The following is a 19,845-nucleotide window of genomic DNA, read 5'->3' on the forward strand; positions in this document are numbered from 1 at the left end:
GCCATTCTTGGTGTCATTTGAAACCTTACTGTGTGATCTGACCCATTTTATTTATTTAAATTATAGGCCAATCACAGCCCTCCTTTAGGATCGCACATTCAGTGAGTCACCAGCAGAGGGAGTTCATTTGAATCCATTTTCCCATTCAATGTGTTGGTGTTGCTCATAAAATGTATCATAACTTAAAAAGTAGCAGATAGCCCACTCTGGAAATGTGATGTAGTTGTAGAGTATATTGTCTAAAACAATATGCCAAATACTGAAAATCACAAAGGGTACTTTTAAGAAATGTACGTTTATATTTTTTATGATCCATAAATTAATGTATAGACATTGTATTCTTAATCTCAGCACTACTCATATTTCAGAGCACACATTACGGTTCAAATGACACTAACACTGGCTTTGTAGAATCTACATACTCACCATTGTAATGTCTTAAAGAAGACCTGGTAAGGCCAAAATGTTAAACATAATTATTTTGGATACAGATTTCAAATTTATGCCAAACAACCTGGGTGCAAAATGTTAAAAATGTCCCAACTTTAATTATTTATTTCTCAATAATTATTTTGGATACAAATTTCAAAAGGTATACCGAACACCCTTCCACCAAAGGACCTTTCTATGGATTTTATTTCAGGAAGATCCAAAACATTATGAATATCTTTGGGCCAATGTCGTATGGAATCGCCCGTATACTACGTTGGATCTTACCTCTCCAATTCCAGATCACAGAGCTGGTAGAACTGCCTGTGGGTCCCATCTCGGAATATGTACGATGACTCCTGGACAAACAGGAGACAGGGTAGAGGGGGGTTAGCATGCGAGGTCTTATTACTGTGATATTCTTGTAAGTACAGTATAACATGTAGAGAGTGAGTAAGTAGTGGGGAAGTCAATAGTCTCTTACCTTGAGCTGGTAACTGGTCATATTAGCACTACGTCCAACAGCAGGGCTCTCAGGGGCTAAATATGTCACATTAGCAGCCTGGGGCACTGAACAATAAAGAGGGACATTAGCGAGACAATCATCACCAATACACATGCACACACACACACACGCACACACACACAGACCTAGTCACACACATACCCCAGACCTATGCCCAGTTGCTCACCTGCTTTGTTAACTGTGATTAGCAGGGTATAGTTGAACGTGCTCCTCTTGGCCTTCACTGGCATGTCATTTATAGTATATCCTAAAGACAGTCACAGGGGGGAAAACACAGTCTCATAAAACAATGCATGATGACTGGATTAACAAAGGGTGTAGGATGAAATTGTCCCTCAAGATTAGTTTGAATCAAACCTCCACCCTGCCCCCACTCCTCACCGTGCTTGGTACTGCAGCGGATCCTGAAGTCCAGCACTTGCTTTTCTTGGCTGCTGTTGTCTTGCAAAGGTCGTAACAAAATCTCACTCAGAGACTCCTCCAGGGGAGGTTTCGATGGAAATTGTATAGCATATACAGTGAGGGAAAAAAGTGTTTCATCCCCTGCTGATTTTGTACGTTTGCCCACTGACAAAGACATGATCAGTCTATAATTTTAATGGTAGGTTTATTTGAACAGTGAGAGCGAGAATAACAACAACAAAATCCAGAAAAACGCATGTCAAAAATGTTATAAATTGATTTTTTATTTTAATGAGGGAAATAAGTATTTGACCCCTCTGCAAAATATTACTTAGTACTTGGTGGCAAAACCCTTGTTGGCAATCACAGAGGTCAGATCTTTCTTGTAGTTGGCCACCAGGTTTGCAAAATCATCAGGAGGGATTTTGTCCCACACCTCTATGCAGATCTTATCCAAGTTTTTAAGGTTTAGAGGCTGACGTTTGGCAACTCGAACCTTCAGCTCCCTCCACAGATTTTCTATGGGATTAAGGTCTGGAGACTGGCTAGGCCACTCCAGGACCTTAATGTGCTTCTTCTTGAGCCACTCCTTTGTTATCTTGGCCGTGTGTTTTGGGTCATTGTCATACTGGAATACCCATCCACGACCCATTTTCAATGCCCTAGCTGATGGAAGGAGGTTCTCACCCAAGATTTGACGGTACATGGCCCCGTCCATCGTCCCTTTGATGCGGTGAAGTTGTCCTGTCCCCTTAGCAGAAAAACACCCCCAAAGCATAATGTTTCCACCTCCATGTTTGACGGTGGGGATGGTGTTCTTGGGGTCATAGGCAGCAATCCTCCTCCTCCAAACACAGCAAGTTGAGTTGATGCCAAAGAGCTCGATTGTGGTCTCAACTGACCACAGCACTTTCACCCAGTTCTCCTCTGAATCATTCAGATGTTCATTGGCAAACTTCAGACGGCCCTGTATACAGTGGGGGAAAAAAGTATTTAGTCAGCCACCAATTGTGCAAGTTCTCCCACTTAAAAAGATGAGAGAGGCCTGTAATTTTCATCATAGGTACACGTCAACTATGACAGACAAATTGAGAGAAAAAAATCCATAAAATCACATTGTAGGATTTTTAATGAATTTATTTGCAAATTATGGTGGAAAATAAGTATTTGGTCACCTACAAACAAGCAAGATTTCTGGCTCTCACAGACCTGTAACTTCTTCTTTAAGAGGCTCCTCTGTTCTCCACTCGTTACCTGTATTAATGGCACCTGTTTGAACTTGTTATCAGTATAAAAGACACCTGTCCACAACCTCAAACAGTCACACTCCAAACTCCACTATGGCCAAGACCAAAGAGCTGTCAAAGGACACCAGAAACAAAATTGTAGACCTGCACCAGGCTGGGAAGACTGAATCTGCAATAGGTAAGCAGCTTGGTTTGAAGAAATCAACTGTGGGAGCAATTATTAGGAAATGGAAGACATACAAGACCACTGATAATCTCCCTCGATCTGGGGCTCCACGCAAGATCTCACCCCGTGGGGTCAAAATGATCACAAGAACGGTGAGCAAAAATCCCAGAACCACACGGGGGGACCTAGTGAATGACCTGCAGAGAGCTGGGACCAAAGTAACAAAGCCTACCATCAGTAACACACTACGCCGCCAGGGACTCAAATCCTGCAGTGCCAGACGTGTCCCCCTGCTTAAGCCAGTACATGTCCAGGCCCGTCTGAAGTTTGCTAGAGTGCATTTGGATGATCCAGAAGAGGATTGGGAGAATGTCATATGGTCAGATGAAACCAAAATATAACTTTTTGGTAAAAACTCAACTCGTCATGTTTGGAGGACAAAGAATGCTGAGTTGCATCCAAAGAACACCATACCTACTGTGAAGCATGGGGGTGGAAACATCATGCTTTGGGGCTGTTTTTCTGCAAAGGGACCAGGACGACTGATCCGTGTAAAGGAAAGAATGAATGGGGCCATGTATCGTGAGATTTTGAGTGAAAACCTCCTTCCATCAGCAAGGGCATTGAAGATGAAACGTGGCTGGGTCTTTCAGCATGACAATGATCCCAAACACACCGCCCGGGCAAACGAAGGAGTGGCTTCGTAAGAAGCATTTCAAGGTCCTGGAGTGGCCTAGCCAGTCTCCAGATCTCAACCCCATAGAAAATCTTTGGAGGGAGTTGAAAGTCTGTGTTGCCCAGTGACATCCCCAAAACATCACTGCTCTAGAGGAGATCTGCATGGAGGAATGGGCCAAAATACCAGCAACAGTGTGTGAAAACCTTGTGAAGACTTACAGAAAACGTTTGACCTGTGTCATTGCCAACAAAGGGTATATAACAAAGTATTGAGAAACTTTTGTTATTGACCAAATAGTTATTTTCCACCATAATTTGCAAATAAATTCATAAAAAATCCTAAAATGTGATTTTCTGGATTTTTTTTCCTCATTTTGTCTGTCATAGTTGACGTGTACCTATGATGAAAATTACAGGCCTCTCTCATCTTTTTAAGTGGGAGAACTTACACAATTGGTGGCTGACTAAATACTTTTTTTCCCCACTGTATGTGCTTTCTTGAGCAGGGGGACCTTGCGGGCGCTGCAGGATTTCAGTCCTTCACGGCATAGTGTGTTACCAATTGTTTTCTTGGTGACTATGGTCCCAGCTGCCTTGAGATCATTGACAAGATCCTCCTGTGTAGTTCTGGGCTGATTTCTCACCGTTCTCATGATCATTGCAACTCCACGAGGTGAGAGCTTGCATGGAGCCCCAGGCTGAGGGAGATTGACAGTTATTTTGTGTTTCTTCCATTTGCGAATAATCGCACCAACTGTTGTCACCTTCTCACCAAGCTGCTTGGCGATGGTCTTGTAGCCCATTCCAGCCTTGTGCAGGTCTATAATCTTGTCCCTGACATCCTTGGAGAGCTCTTTGGTCTTGGCCATGGTGGAGAGTTTGGAATCTGATTGATTGATTGCTTCTGTGGACAGGTGTCACAGGTGTCTTTTATACAGGTAACAAGCTGACATTAGGAGCACTCCCTTTAAGAGTGTGCTCCTAATCTCAGCTCGTTACCTTTATAAAAGACACCTGGGAGGCTGAAATCTTTCTGACTGAGAGGGGGTCAAATACTTATTTCCCTCATTAAAATGCAAATCAATTTATAACATTTTTGACATGCGTTTTTCTGGATTTTTTTGTTGTTATTCTGTCTCTCACTATTCAAATAAACCTACCATTAAAATTATAGACTGATCATTTCTTTGTCAGTGGGCAAACGTACAAAATCAGCAGGGGATCAAATACTTTTTTCCCTCACTGTACATATATGGACGAGCAATGACAGAGCGGCACGGACTAAGATACAGTAGAATATTATAGAATACAGTATATACATATGAGATCAGTAATGCAAGATATGTAAACATTATTAAAGTGACTAGTGTTCCATTTCTTAAAGTGGCCAGTGATTTCAATAGGCAGCAGCAGCCTCTAATGTGCTAGTGATGGCTATTTAACAGTCTGATGGCCTTGAGATAGAATACGTTTTTCAGTCTCTTGGTCCCAGCTTTGATCACCTGTACTGACCTCGCCTTCTGGATGATAGCGGGGTGAACAGGCAGTGGCTCGGGTGGTTGATGTCCTTGATGATCTTTTTGGCCTTCCTGTGACATCGGGTGATGTAGGTGTCCTGGAGGGCAGGTAGTTTGCCCCCGGTAATGCGTTCGGCAGACCGCACCACCCTCTGGAGAGCCCTGCGGTTGCGGGCGGTGCAGTTGCTGTACCAGGTGGTGATACAGCCCGACAGGATGCTCTCAATTGTGCATCTGTAAAAGTTTGTGAGGGTTTTAGTTGCCAAGCCACATTTCTTCAGCCTCCTGAGGTTGAAGATGCTCTGTTGCGCCTTCTTCACCACACTGTCTGTGTGGGTGGACCATTTCAGTTTGTCAGTGATGTTTACGCCAAGGAACCTGAAGCTTACTACCTTCTCCACTGCGGTCCCGTCGATGTGGATAGGGGGGTGCACCCTCTGCTGTTTCCTGAAGTCCACGATCATCTTTGTTTAGTTGACGTTGAGTGAGAGGTTATTTTCCTGGCACCACACTCCCAGAACCCTCACCTCCTCCCTGTAGGCTGTCTCGTCATTGTTGGTAATCAAGCCTACTACTGTTGTGTCGTCTGCAAACTTGATGATTGAGTTGGAGGCGTGCTTGGCCACGCAGTCATGGCTGAACAGGGAGTAAAGGAGGGAGCTGAGCACCCACCCTTGTGGGGCCCCAGTGTTGAGGATCAGCGAAGTGGAAGTGTTGTTTCCTACCTTCACCACCTGGGGGTGGCCCGTCAGGAAGTCCAGGACCCAGTTGCACAGGGCGGGGTTCAGACCCAGGGCCTCAAGCTTAATGATGAGCTTGGAGGGTACTATGGTGTTGAATGCTGAGCTATAGTCAATGAAGATCATTCTTACATAGGTATTCCTCTTGTCCAGATGGGATAGGACAGTGTGCAGTTTGATGGCGAATTGCATCGTCTGTGGATCTATTGGGGCGGTAAGTAAATTGAAGTGGGTCTAGGGTGACAGGTAAGGTAGAGGTGATATGATCCTTGACTAGTCTCTCAAAGCACTTCACGGGGCGATAGTCATTTAGTTCAGTTACCATTGCTTTCTTGGGTACAGGAACAATGGTGGCCATCTTGAAGCATGTGGGGACAGCAGACTGGGATAGGGAGAGATTGAATATGTCCGTAAACACACCAGCCAGCTGGTGTGTGCATGCTCTGAGGACGCGGCTAGGGATGCCGTCTGGGCCGGCAGCCTTGCGGGGGTTAACATGCTTAAATGTCTTACTCACTTCGGCCACAGAGAAGGAGAGCCCACAGTCCTTGGTAGTGGGCCGGGTCGGTGGCACTGTGTTATCCTGTGTACACCTGTCAGCTACACCCATTGCTGACAGGTGTATAAAATCGAGCACACACACATGCAATCTCCATAGACAAACATTGACATTAGAATGGCCTTATTTAAGAGCTTAGTGACTTTCAACATTGCACCATCATAGGATGCCACCTTTCCAACTAGTCAGTTAATCGAATGTCTGCCCTGGTAGAGCTGACCCAGTCAACTATAAATGCTGTTATTGTGAAGTGGAAAAGTCTAGGAGCAACAATGGCTTAGCCGCCAAGTGGTAGGCCACACAAGCTCACAGAACGGGACCGCCAAGATCGTCTGTCCTAGGTTGCAACACTCACTACCGAGTTCCAAACTGCCTCTGGAAGCAACGTCAGCACAAGAACTGTTCGTCGGGAGCTTCATGAAATGGGTTTCCATGGCCAAGAAGCCGCACACAAGCCTACGATCACCATGCGCAAAGCCAGGAGAACGCTACCTGCCCGAATGCATATTGCCAACTGTAAGGTTTGGTGGAAGAGGAATAATGGTCTGGGGCTGTTTTTCATGGTTCGGGCTAGGCCCCTTAGTTCCAGTGAAGGGAAATCTTAACGTTACAGCAGATAATGACATTCTAGATGATTCTGTGTTTCCAACTTTGTGGCAACAGTTTGGGGAAGGCCCTTCCTGTTTCAGCATAACAATGCGAGGTCCATACAGACATGGTTTGTCGAGATCGGTGTGGACGAACTTGACTGGCCTGCACAGAGTCCTGACCTCAACCCCATCGAACATCTTTGGGATGAATTGGAACGCCGACTGCGAGCCAGGCCCAATCGCCCAACATCAGTGCCCAACCTCACTAATGCTCTTGTGGCTGAATGGAAGCAAGTCCCCGCAGCAATGTTCAAACATCTAGTGGAAAGCCTTCCCAGAAGAGCGGAGGCTGTTATAGCAGCAAAGGGGAGACCAACTCCATATTAATGCCCATGATTTTGGAATGAGATGTTCGATGAGCAGGTGTCCACATACCTTTGGTCATGTAATGTATATCGATCAAATAGATGTTCATGTTTGCGTCTTCTTTCTCTCTCTCACCACCATCCATTTCTACTTCTCTCAAGAGGTTAATTTAAATTCAAGTGAATTGAATAAGACATGGCATGTAAATGGTGAGATGCCCTATTTCCCTTCATTGACCCCCGACTGGTTTAGGACTCCTCCCCATATAGATTAGTTAGGTCTCAGGGAATATGCAGACTGCCAAACAATTGGCATCCTGGTGAATGGTATACAGGTATGTGACCTTGAGCTTGGGCTGTAGTATCCATGGTGACAGTTAGAAAGCAGACATACGCTATTTTTGGAGGTGTGTTCCCTGTCGCTTTAACCATTGGCTGGTCTAGGTCTCCTCACCATATACAGTGGGGAAAAAAAGTATTTAGTCAGCCACCAATTGTGCAAGTTCTTCCACTTAAAAAGATGAGAGAGGCCTGTAATTTTCATCATAGGTACACGTCAACTATGACAGACAAATTCAGAAAAGAAAATCCAGAAAATCACATTGTAGGATTTTTTATGAATTTATTTGCAAATTATGGTGGAAAATAAGTATTTGGTCACCTACAAACAAACAAGATTTCTGGCTCTCACAGACCTGTAACTTCTTCTTTAAGAGGCTCCTCTGTCCTCCACTCGTTACCTGTATTAATGGCACCTGTTTGAACTTGTTATCAGTATAAAAGACACCTGTCCACAACCTCAAACAGTCACACTCCAAACTCCACTATGGCCAAGACCAAAGAGCTGTCAAAGGACACCATAAACAAAATTGTAGACCTGAACCAGGCTGGGAAGACTGAATCTGCAATAGGTAAGCAGCTTGGTTTGAAGAAATCAACTGTGGGAGCAATTATTAGGAAATGGAAGACATACAAGACCACTGATAATCTCCCTCGATCTGGGGCTCCACGCAAGATCTCACCCTGTGGGGTCAAAATGATCACAAGAACGGTGAGCAAAAATCCCAGAACCACACGGGGGGACCTAGTGAATGACCTGCAGAGAGCTGGGACCAAAGTAACAAAGCCTACCACCAGTAACACACTACGCCGCCAGGGACTCAAATCCTGCACTGCCAGACGTGTCCCCCTGCTTGTCCAGGCCCATCTGAAGTTTGCTAGAGTGCATTTGGATGATCCAGAAGAGGATTGGGAGAATGTCATATGGTCAGATGAAACCAAAATAGAACTTTTTGGTAAAAACTCAACTCGTCGTGTTTGGAGGACAAAGAATGCTGAGTTGCATCCAAAGAACACCATACCTACTGTGAAGCGTCGGGGTGGAAACATCATGCTTTGGGGCTGTTTTTCTGCAAAGGGACCAGGACGACTGATCCGTGTAAAGGAAATAATGAATGGGGCCATGTATCGTGAGATTTTGAGTGAAAACCTCCTTCCATCAGCAAGGGCATTGAAGATGAAACGTGGCTGGGTCTTTCAGCATGACAATGATCCCAAACACACCGCCCGGGCAACGAAGGAGTGGCTTCGTAAGAAGCATTTCAAGGTCCTGGAGTGGCCTAGCCAGTCTCCAGATCTCAACCCCATAGAAAATCTTTGGAGGGAGTTGAAAGTCTGTGTTGCCCAGCGACAGCCCCAAAACATCACTGCTCTAGAGGAGATCTGCATGGAGGAATGGGCCAAAATACCAGCAACAGTGTGTGAAAACCTTGTGAAGACTTACAGAAAACGTTTGACCTGTGTCATTGTCAACAAAGGGTATATAACAAAGTATTGAGAAACTTTTGTTATTGACCAAATACTTATTTTCCACCATAATTTGCAAATAAATTCATTACAAATCCTACAATGTGATTTGCTGGATTTTTTTTTCTCATTTTGTCTGTCATAGTTGACGTGTACCTATGATGAAAATTACAGGCCTCTCTCATCTTTTTAAGTGGGAGAACTTGCACAATTGGTGGTTGACTAAATATTTTTTTCCCCCACTGTAGTAGGCCACGATAGGGAGCAGCAGCTTCAATTTATCAGGGTGGATGTCCAGGTTGGCCTTGACCGCGTACCCGGACCAGATGGGCCGGCTCTCAAACATCTACACACAGTGTGGTTTGGGAAAAGATAACACAGAGGGGATATCAAAGCAATGTACGTAACATTTCCCATGTGTACATTTTCCATATCACAAGTTTCAACAACAGCTTCTCTTTTACTTCTTTGTATTTCTCCCAAAGCGCCTTTAGGAGAGAGAAATCAGACTACATGATTCAAAACAGAAAGAATCCAATACATTTCAGGAGATCAGAAAAATACCAAATTGAGCAACACATTTTTCCTATGGGCAAACAAATACCGTAGGAACATCCACTGTACATGGTGATATAAAACATATAGGGTAGGTGGGCAGGTAATGTCAGTGATGTAGTGGTAAAATAATTAGGTGGGTAAACTTTGATTGTCGGTAACGTTCCCTATATTTTCAATGCATTTTTCCGCAAAAGGTTTGTAAACTGCTAGGCACTGGGTAACGTCATCAAGGACTGAGAGTGTCCATTGTAATTCTCTCTAAATCAGAGGGATCAAATACAAACTAGCCTATAGGCTAACACTCAAGTAAATGTTTCGGTCTTGAAATAGCATTAGGATAAAAAACAAAGGCTCAAACTGAAAAAAAAGCTATGTTCCAATGTATATGTGATTAACAATAGTAAAAATAGTTTAAAAACGTGAAAACATCACCCCGCTTTGTGTGAATTCCTGCAGTCTTCACAATGGCTTGTGAATAAACCTCAGAAGCCCAATGCAAAGTATACTGACCTTCTTCAGTTGTTCCTCTGCCTTTATGTCACTGGGGTGAACACACACTCTCTTCCAGTTGACCTTGGCAGCCTCCAGGGGCTCCGTGGCGATGTTCTGGTCATAAAAGTTGAGGAAGATGGCGTTGTGAGGCCGACGGGCTCGACTCAAACCAATTCGATTATCCCTGGAGTCTATCGGGGGACAATGGCCTTCTCTGCACAGAAGATACAAGACCACAATGGTTTAGCTAATAACCCCTATGGGTTGGCCAATGGCCACATCTATTAGCACCTGCATCTTTATAACTAAATAAGGGGCTTCTTGTCTTGCTCCTGTTGTTGAACATACCATTGTGTAAAGTTGTTGGGAATTCTTACGCATTATTGCTGACACATTATATGTTGACTTCCATTGGAATATTTGTTTCTGAGCTGAACACACTACCTCTGATGAGGGTGAAAATGTGCTGCTCCCACTCCTGCCCCAGTGCCCCTGCTTACTTGTGTTGGATTTCAGGTCGGTAGTTATAGTCCACAGCACTGTCCAGGCGAGAGAAGATGGGTGGAGGAAGGAAGAGGGGCACCGGCTGCTCAAAGAACTAGTAGATCAATAATCCATTGTCATTACCATGATGGACCATAAGATGCTCAAAAGCCTTTTTCCCATTAATGAGCAGGCATAAGATGGGCATCTTATGGTCTGCCATGGTAAAGACAATGGATTATTCATATAGTAGTGGCACACGTCACAAAATGTTTGCTGTCCATATTTACTGTTTTAAACATGAATTTATGTTCATGAATTTTAAATTCAGCTGGCATAACATGGGCATCTTATGGTCAACAATGGTAATGATTGATTATTGATGGACTAGTGTAAAACATTTTTTTAAATAAATTTTTACTGTTTTAGCTATGAATTATGTTCCCTCAAAGTTCACTTTAATAGGGGGAAAAAAGCCTTTTCCCATCCTTGAGCTGGTACAATATGGTCATATTATGGTCTGCCATGGCAATGACAATGGATTTGTGATCTACCTCTCCCACACATCTCACAAATGTCTACCAGACATTTGGACAGTGACATTTCTTAGATAAGGCTCATTAAAGTTCACTTTAATAGTAATAACTAGATAAAAATAAAGAATGTGGAGATAGTAAAATGTCGTTATTTTTTTATTCTTATTGGTGTCCTTTAGTAGGGGTTTCTTTGCAGCAATTCGACCATGAAGGTCTGATTCACACAGTCTCCTCTGAACAGTTGATGTTGAGATGTGTCTGTTACTTGAACTCTGTGAATAATTTCTTTGGGCTGTAATTTCTGAGGTGCAGTTAACTCTAATGAACTTATCCTCTACAGCAGAGGTAACTCTGGGTCTTCCATTCCTGTGCCGGTCCTCATGAGAGCCAGTTTCATCATAGCGTTTTTGTGACTGCACTTGAAGAAACTTTCAAAGTTCTTGGCATTTTCTGGATTGACTGACCTTCATGTCTTAAAGTAATGATGGACTGTTGTTTCTCTTTGCTTATTTGAGCTGTTCTTGCCATAATATGGACTTGGTATTTTACCAAATAGGGCTATCTTCTGTATAACACCCCTACCTTGACACAACACAACTGATTGGCTCAAACACATTAAGAAGGAAAAACATTTCACAAATGAACTTTTAACAAACCACACCTGTTAATTGAAATGCATTCCAGGTGACTACCTCATGAAGCTGGTTGAGAGAAAGCCAAGAGTGTTATCAAGGCAAAGGGTGGCTACTTTGAAGAATATCAAATATAAAATACATTTGAAGTCGGACGTTTACATACACTTAGGTTGGAGTCATTAAAAGATGGTCATGGGCTAACTTCAGACGGGGCTGGACATGCGCTGGCTTGAGCAGGGGGACCTTGCGTGCGCTGCAGGATTTTAATCCATGATGGTGTAGTGTGTTACTAATGGTTTTCTTTGAGACTGTGGTCCCAGCTCTCTTCAGGTCATTGACCAGGTCCTGCCGTGTAGTTCTGGGCTGATCACTCACCTTCCTCATGATCATTGATGCCCCACAAGGTGAGATCTTGCATGGAGCCCCAGACCGAGGGTGATTGACCGTCATCTTGAACTTCTTCCATTTTCTAATAATTGCGCCAACAGTTGTTGCCTTCTCACCAAGCTGCTTGCCTATTGTCCTGTAGCCCATCCCAGCCTTGTGCAGGTCTACAATTTTATCCCTGATGTCCTTACACAGCTCTCTGGTCTTGTCCATTGTGGAGAGGTTGGAGTCTGTTTGATTGAGTGTGTGGACAGGTGTCTTTCATACAGGTAACAAGTTCAAACAGGTGCAGTTAATACAGGTAATGAGTGGAGAACAGGAGGGCTTCTTAAAGAAAAACTAACAGGTCTGTGAGAGCCGGAATTCTTACTGGTTGGTAGGTGATCAAATACTTATGTCATGCAATAAAATGCAAAATAATTACTTAAAAATCATACAATGTGATTTTCTGGATTTTTGTTTTAGATTCCGTATCTCACAGTTGAATTGTACCTATGATAACAATTACAGACCTCTACATGCTTTGTAAGTAGGAAAACATGCAAAATCGGCAGTGTATCAAATACTTGTTCTCCCCACTGTACATTAAGTTGACTGTGCCTTTAAACAGCTTGGGAAATTCCAGAAAATTATGTCATGGCTTTAGAAGCTTCTGATAGGCTAATTGACATCATTTGAGTGAATTGGAGGTGTACCTGTGGATGTATTTCAAGGCCTACCTTCAAACCCAGTGCCTTTTTGCTTGACATCATGGTAAAATCAAAAGAAATCAGCCAAGACCTCAGAAAACAAATTGTAGACCTCAACAGATCTGGTTCATCCTTGGAAGCAATTTTCAAACACCTGAAGGTACCACGTTCATCTGTACAAACAATAGTACGCAAGTATAAACACCATGGGACCATGCAGCCGTCATACCGCTCAGGAAGGAGACGCATTCTGTCTCCTAGAGATGAATGTACTTTGGTGCGAAAGGTACAAATCAATCCCAGAACAACAGCAAAGGGACTTGTGAAGATGCTGGAGGAAACAGGTACAAACGTATCTATATCCACAGTAAAACGAGTCCTATATCGACATATCCTGAAAGGCCGCTCAGCAAGGAAGAAGCCACTGCTCCAAAACCGCCATAAAAAAGCCAGACTACGGTTTGCAACTGCTCATGGGAACAAAGATCGTACTTTTTGAACTGTTTGGCCATAATGACCATCGTTATGTTTGGAGGAAATAGGGGGAACTTGCAAGCCGAAGAATACCATCCCAACCGTGAAGAACGGGGGTGGCAGCATCATGCTGTGGGGGTGCTTTGCTGCAGGAGGGACTGGTGCACTTCACAAAATAGATGGCATCATGAGGAAGGAAAATGATATGGATATATTGAAGTAACATCTTAAGACATCAGTCAGGAAGTTAAAGCTTGGTCGCAAATGGGTCTTCCAAATGGACAATATCCCAAGCACACTTCCAAAGTTGTGGCAAAATGGCTTAAGGACAACAAAGTCAAGGTATTGGAGTGGCCATCACAAAGCACTGACCTCAATCCTACAGAAAATGTGTGGGCAGAACTGAAAAAGCGTGTGCGAGCAAGGACGCCTACAAACCTGACTCAGTTACACCAGCTCTGTCAGGAGGAATGGGCCAAAATTCACCCAACTTATTGTGGGAAGCTTGTGGAAGGCTACCCAAAACGTTTGACACAAGTTAAACAATTTAAAGGCAATGCTACCAAATACTAATTGAGTGTATGTAAACTTCTGACCCACTGGGAATGTGATGAAAGATATAAAAGCTGAAATAAATCATTCTCTCTACTATTATTCTGACATTTCACATTCTTAAAATAAAGTGGTGATCCTAACTGACCTAAGACAGGGATTTTTTACTAGGATTAAATGTCAGGTGTATGTAAACGTCCGACTTCAACTGTATATTTTCATTTGTTTAACACTTTTTTGGTTACTACATGATTCCACGTGTTATTTCATAATTTTGATGTCTTCACTATTATTCTGCAATGTAGAAAATTGCAAAAATAAAGAACCCTGGAATAAGTAGGTGTGTCCAAACTTTTGACTGGTACTGTTTATATATATATATATATATATATATATATATATATATATATATATATAATAGCCTCCTAATATTGTACAATATGTCTTGCTTCATTGGCCCTGGCTAGTGTTTGTTTGAATTGAAGACCAGATTGATCTGTTTGTCAGGGTCAGAGTAGCCACTCATTTCAGTCATTTGTGTGGTATTTCAAAAATATCTGTCCCTGGTGGGCTCACTTGACCACAGTAAAAAAATGCTACTGATTTAATAGTTTCTAGGCTTGTCGTCAGATGTGGAATACAGTGAGGGAAAAAAGTATTTGATCCACTGCTGATTTTGGATGTTTGCCCACTGACAAAGACATGATCAGTCTATAATTTTAATGGTAGGTTTATTTGAACAGTGAGAGACAGAATAACAACAAAGAAATCCAGAAAAACGCATGTCAAAAATGTTATAAATTGATTTGCATTTTAATGAGGGAAATAAGTATTTGACCCCTCTGCAAAACATGACTTAGTACTTGGTGGCAAAACCCTTGTTGGCAATCAAAGAGGTCAGACGTTTCTTGTAGTTGAGGACCAGGTTTGCACACATCTCAGGAGGGATTTTGTCCCACTCCTCTTTGCAGATCTTCTCCAAGTCATTAAGGTTTAGAGGCTGACGTTTGGCAACTCCAACCTTCAGCTCCCTCCACAGATTTTCTAGGGGATTAAGGTCTGGAGACTGGCTAGGCCACTCCAGGACCTTAATGTGCTTCTTCTTGAGCCACTCCTTTGTTGCCTTGGCTGTGTGTTTTGGGTCATTGTCATGCCGGAATACCCATCCACGACCCATTTTCAATGCCCTGGCTGAGGGAAGGAGGTTCTCACCCAAGATTTGATGGTACATGGCCCCGTCCATCGTCCCTTTGATGCGGTGAAGTTGTCCTGTCCCCTTAGCAGAAAAACACCCCCAAAGCATAATGTTTCCACCTCTATGTTTGACGGTGGGGATTGTGTTCTTGGGGTCATAGGCAGCATTCCTCCTCCTCCAAACACGGCAAGTTGAGTTGATGCCAAAGAGCTTGATTTTGGTCTCATCTGACCACAACATTTTCACCCAGTTCTCCTCTGAATCATTCAGGTGTTCATTGGCAAACTTCAGACGGGCCTGTATATGTGCTTTCTTGAGTAGGGGGACCTTGCGGGCACTGCAGGATTTCAGTCCTTCACGGCGTAGTGTGTTACCAATTGTTTTCTTGGTGACTATGGTCCCAGCTGCCTTGAGATCATTGACAAGATCCTCCTGTGTAGTTCTGGGCTGATTCCTCACCGTTCTCATGATCATTGCAACTCCACGAGGTGAGAGCTTGCATGGAGCCCCAGGCCGAGGGAGATTGACAGTTTTTTTGTGTTTCTTCCATTTGCGAATAATCGCACCAACTGTTGTCACCTTCTCACGAAGCTGCTTGGCGATGGTCTTGTAGCCCATTCCAGCCTTGTGTAGGTCTACAATCTTGTCCCTGACATCCTTGGAGAGCTCTTTGGTCTTGGCCATGGTGGAGAGTTTGGAATCTGATTGATTGATTGCTTCTGTGGACAGGTGTCTTTTATACAGGTAACAAAACTGAGATTAGGAGCACTCCCTTTAAGAGTGTGCTCCTAATCTCAGCTCGTTACCTGTATAAAAGACACGTGGGAGCCAGAAATCTTTCTTATTGAGGGAGTCAAATACTTATTTCCCTCATTAAAATGCAAATCAATTTATAACATTTTTGACAGGCGTTTTTCTGGATTTTTTTGTTGTTATTCTGTCTCTCACTGTTCAAATAAACCTACCATTAAAATGATAGACGGATCATTTCTTTGTCAGTGGGCAAATGTACAAAATCAGCAGGGGATCAAATACTTTTTTCCCCTCACTGTACATGTTCTGTAGGTCGTGAGGCAGAGTGCCTTGGAAATGAGCTGCTACACTTGGAAGATGGGCCACGCCTCTGACAGGTGAGAAGTCAAGCTTGGGATGAGTGCAACACAATCTTCTTTACACTACAGCTTCTACTTTCTGCTTTCATCTCCCCTTTCTATACCCAGCATTGGTGGGTGCTTCTTATTGACAAATGGATCTGAACTGTGACGTGCGAGTGGTTGTCTGAAGTAAGCTATAAAGATGCCACTGGTAAAGTTCCTGTCCAATAGGTGGTGCTTTTCTCCGTTTCTAGGCTCAGGTTCTACCTGATCTTTCATCCCAAAAAATGTCAACCTGCTGCTGGTGACTGTGAGCTACTCATCTAATCTCTTGATTGAAATACAGGTAACTGCAAAAATAATGGCATAGATTTATGCGACACCATTCATTTGGCATTTTGTTGATGGAAAACTGTTTCAGGCGCCGCTCCAGAATCTTCCATAAGTATTCAATTGGGTTGAGATTTGGTGATTAACTCTCACATACACGTTAAACCTCCTATGGTCCTTTGAGACCACTCGTTCAAAGTCACTGAGCTCTCTTCTAGCCATGGTAGCCAAAATAAAAGGCAACTGGGCATTGTTACACATGACCCTAAGCATGATGGGATGTTAATTGCTTAATTTACTCAGGAACCACAACTGTTTGGAAGCACCTGCTCAAGAGTATCCTTTATTTTGGCAGTTACCTGTAGATTTCCTCAGTAAAGCGTCAGCGATCTCTGGTGGCAAAAATAACTATTGCAACTAATCAGAGAAAAACAACTCCAATGTAAATTCTGATGATACAACTTGGATGAATAGGTCTACCGCAACATACTGTGTCTTTCACCATCAGGCTTTGATAAAAATGCATATTAATTGGTAGGAGTTCATAATGTCCATATAAGATCATTTCTGGATAAATACAAACAATGCCTTTCACTGGTGGACAGAGTGGTATAATACCAAGCAGGATCAATGAGTTAGCCAGCTAACGTGCCTAAATATACGTTTTATTCTTTTGACAGATAAGCTTGAAATGGGCGTGGTCTAATTGACTCAACCACCAAAAACACATATCTAAGTTCATATTTCTTATTGAACCAGAAAATCTGGTTGTCTATCAAAGTTAGCTGGCTAACTCATTGATCCTGCTTTGTGGTCTCCCCTATGGACATTATTACAAACAGAAAACAGGGTAGGCTTCTTAATTGCATTAATTTAATTTGTCAATGAAGAAAAAATGGTTACAATCAGAAATGCATCTGGTGATACTGGTAGCCTTGCATTTGTGACATAAGACCAATCTGTATACAGTTGAAGTCGGATGTTTACATACACTTAGGTTGGAGTCATTAAAAATTGTTTTTCAACCACTCCACATATTTCTTGTTAACAAACTATAGTTTTGGCAAGTCGGTTAGGACATCTACCTTGTGCATGACACAAGTAATTCTTCCAACAATTGTTTACAGACTGATTATTTCACTTATAATTCACTGTATCACAATTCCAGTGGGTCAGAAGTTTACATAAACTAAGTTGACGTTGCCTTTAAACAGCTTGGGAAATTCCAGAAAATTATGTCATGGCTTTAGAAGCTTCTCATAGGCTAATTAACATCATTTGAGTCAATTGGAGGTGTACCTGTGGATGTATTTCAAGACCTACCTTCAAACTCAGTGCCTTTTTGCTTGACATCATGGGAAAATCAAAAGAAATCCGCCAAGACCTCAGAAAACAAATTGTAGACCTCAACAGATCTGGTTCATCCTTGGGAGCAATTTCCAAACACCAGAAGGTACCACTTTCATCTATACAAACAATAGTACGGAAGTATAAACACCATGGGACCATGCAGCCGTCATACCGCTCAGGAAGGAGACGCATTCTGTCTCCTAGAGATGAATGTACTTTGGTGCGAAAGGTACAAATCAATCCCAGAACAACAGCAAAGGACCTTGTGAAGATGCTGGAGGAAACAGGTACAAAAGTATCTATATCCACAGTAAAACTAGTCCTATATCGACATATCCTGAAAGGCCGCTCAGCAAGGAAGAAGCCAATGCGCCAAAACCGCCATAAAAAAGCCAGACTACGGTTTGCAACTGCACATGGGGACAAAGATTGTACTTTTTGGAGAAATGACCTTTGGTCTGATGAAACAAAAATAGAGCTGTTTGGCCATAATGACCATCGTTATGTTTGGAGGAAAAAGGGGGTTGCTTGCAAGCCGAAGAACACCATCCCAACAGTGAAGCACAGGGGTGGCAGCATCATACTGTGGGAGTGCTTTGCTGCAGGAGGGACTGGTGCACTTCACAAAATAGATGGCATCATGAGGAAGGAAAATTATGTGGATATATTGAAGCAACATCTCAAGACATCAGTCAGGAAGTTAAAGCTTGGTCGCAAATGGGTCTTCTAAATGGACAATGACCCCAAGCATACTTCCAAAGTTGTGGCAAAATGGCTTAAGGACAACAAAGTCAAGGTATTGGAGTGGCCATCACAAAGCACTGACCTCAATCCTACAGAAAATGTGTGGGCAGAACTGAAAAAGCGTGTGCGAGCAAGGACGCCTACAAACCTGACTCAGTTACACCAGCTCTGTCAGGAGGAATGGGCCAAAATTCACCCAACTTATTGTGGGAAGCTTGTGGAAGGCTACCCAAAACGTTTGACCCAAGTTAAACAATTTAAAGGCAATGCTACCAAATACTAATTGAGTGTATGTAATAAATTATTCTCTCTACTATTATTCTGACATTTCACATTCTTAAAATAAAGTGGTGATCCTAACTGACCTAAGACAGGGAATTTTTACTAGGATTAAAATGTCAGGAATTGTGAAAAACTGAGTCTAAATGTATTTGGCTAAGGTGTACGTAAACTTCCGACTTCAACTGTAGCTGTAAATGATGCATCAGGGAGTCTGTGCTCAGTGAGAGCTACCTCAGACGGAGGGCAGGCTGGGCAAGATGTTAGACCACCAGTTCACAAAGCGCACCCTCATCTTCTCATGGACGTAGTTCCTGTTCATGTCAGCATTGATCTCTATGTATTTTTGCCCAGAGGTGGTGTATGCAGGCCAGGTCACAGGCACCTTAGACTCCCCCTTGTTGGGGTCTCTGTGGCGGTAAAGGGGTTGATGGTAAGAAAAGTATAATGGTGAGAACATTCCATTTATTATAGTTTTCGTGAGGATAACATCACGGAAAGGCGCTGCATGGTCAATACGACGTCTTCATTGGCCGTTCAGCATTTACGGTGATACGGCCTCTTTAGAAGTCAGGGCATTCATAATACTTGCGCTTCGCGGTGCAGCATAGAACTGTTAAGTAGAGCTGTTGTGAAGGAAGTTGTCAAGGAAGTGAGTTTGTGTTTATACTGGACCTCTCAGCCTCACATACCGTCAACCAATAATGTCAATGCGGAGCTATTCTGAGCCCTCCTCACCAGCGATGCGGTACAGAGCTCAATTTGGCCTCTGCATGCCTCCGGAGACACCGCAATTGCGTCACACCCTCCATACGCACCTCCAACCATATTTACAGATCAATCATAAATTGGCTTTTATACAGTAATCACACCCAGTGTGGGACATACATTATTGCATTGCAGCTCATTTTTTACCCGGTCCTGGCGAAGTTGGTCCAGTAGGCAATAAAGTATCTGGAGATGTCGCGGTGGCTGGGCCAGTATGCCAGGGGCGTGGTGAAGGGCTTGCAGAACACATACAT

General features: G+C 43.1%; 1 pseudogene across 1 annotated transcript in view; it reads right to left on the reverse strand.

The window, feature by feature from the left end:
• LOC311099811 (general transcription factor 3C polypeptide 5-like) overlaps positions 1-19,845 on the reverse strand; it is a 30,776-nt pseudogene extending 10,931 nt beyond the window's left edge. Inside the window, exons 1-9 of the transcript in view lie at positions 19,739-19,845; positions 19,113-19,233; positions 10,576-10,673; positions 10,094-10,289; positions 9,269-9,371; positions 1,337-1,452; positions 1,122-1,202; positions 914-999; positions 718-788 (exon numbers count right to left, since the gene is read on the reverse strand). The product of the transcript in view is annotated as a general transcription factor 3C polypeptide 5-like (transcript). The remainder of the gene's footprint in view (positions 1-717; positions 789-913; positions 1,000-1,121; positions 1,203-1,336; positions 1,453-9,268; positions 9,372-10,093; positions 10,290-10,575; positions 10,674-19,112; positions 19,234-19,738) is intronic.

Source organism: Coregonus lavaretus (assembly GCF_964263955.1).
Source record: "Coregonus lavaretus genome assembly, chromosome: 24".
Classification (NCBI taxonomy): Eukaryota; Metazoa; Chordata; class Actinopteri; order Salmoniformes; family Salmonidae; genus Coregonus; species Coregonus lavaretus.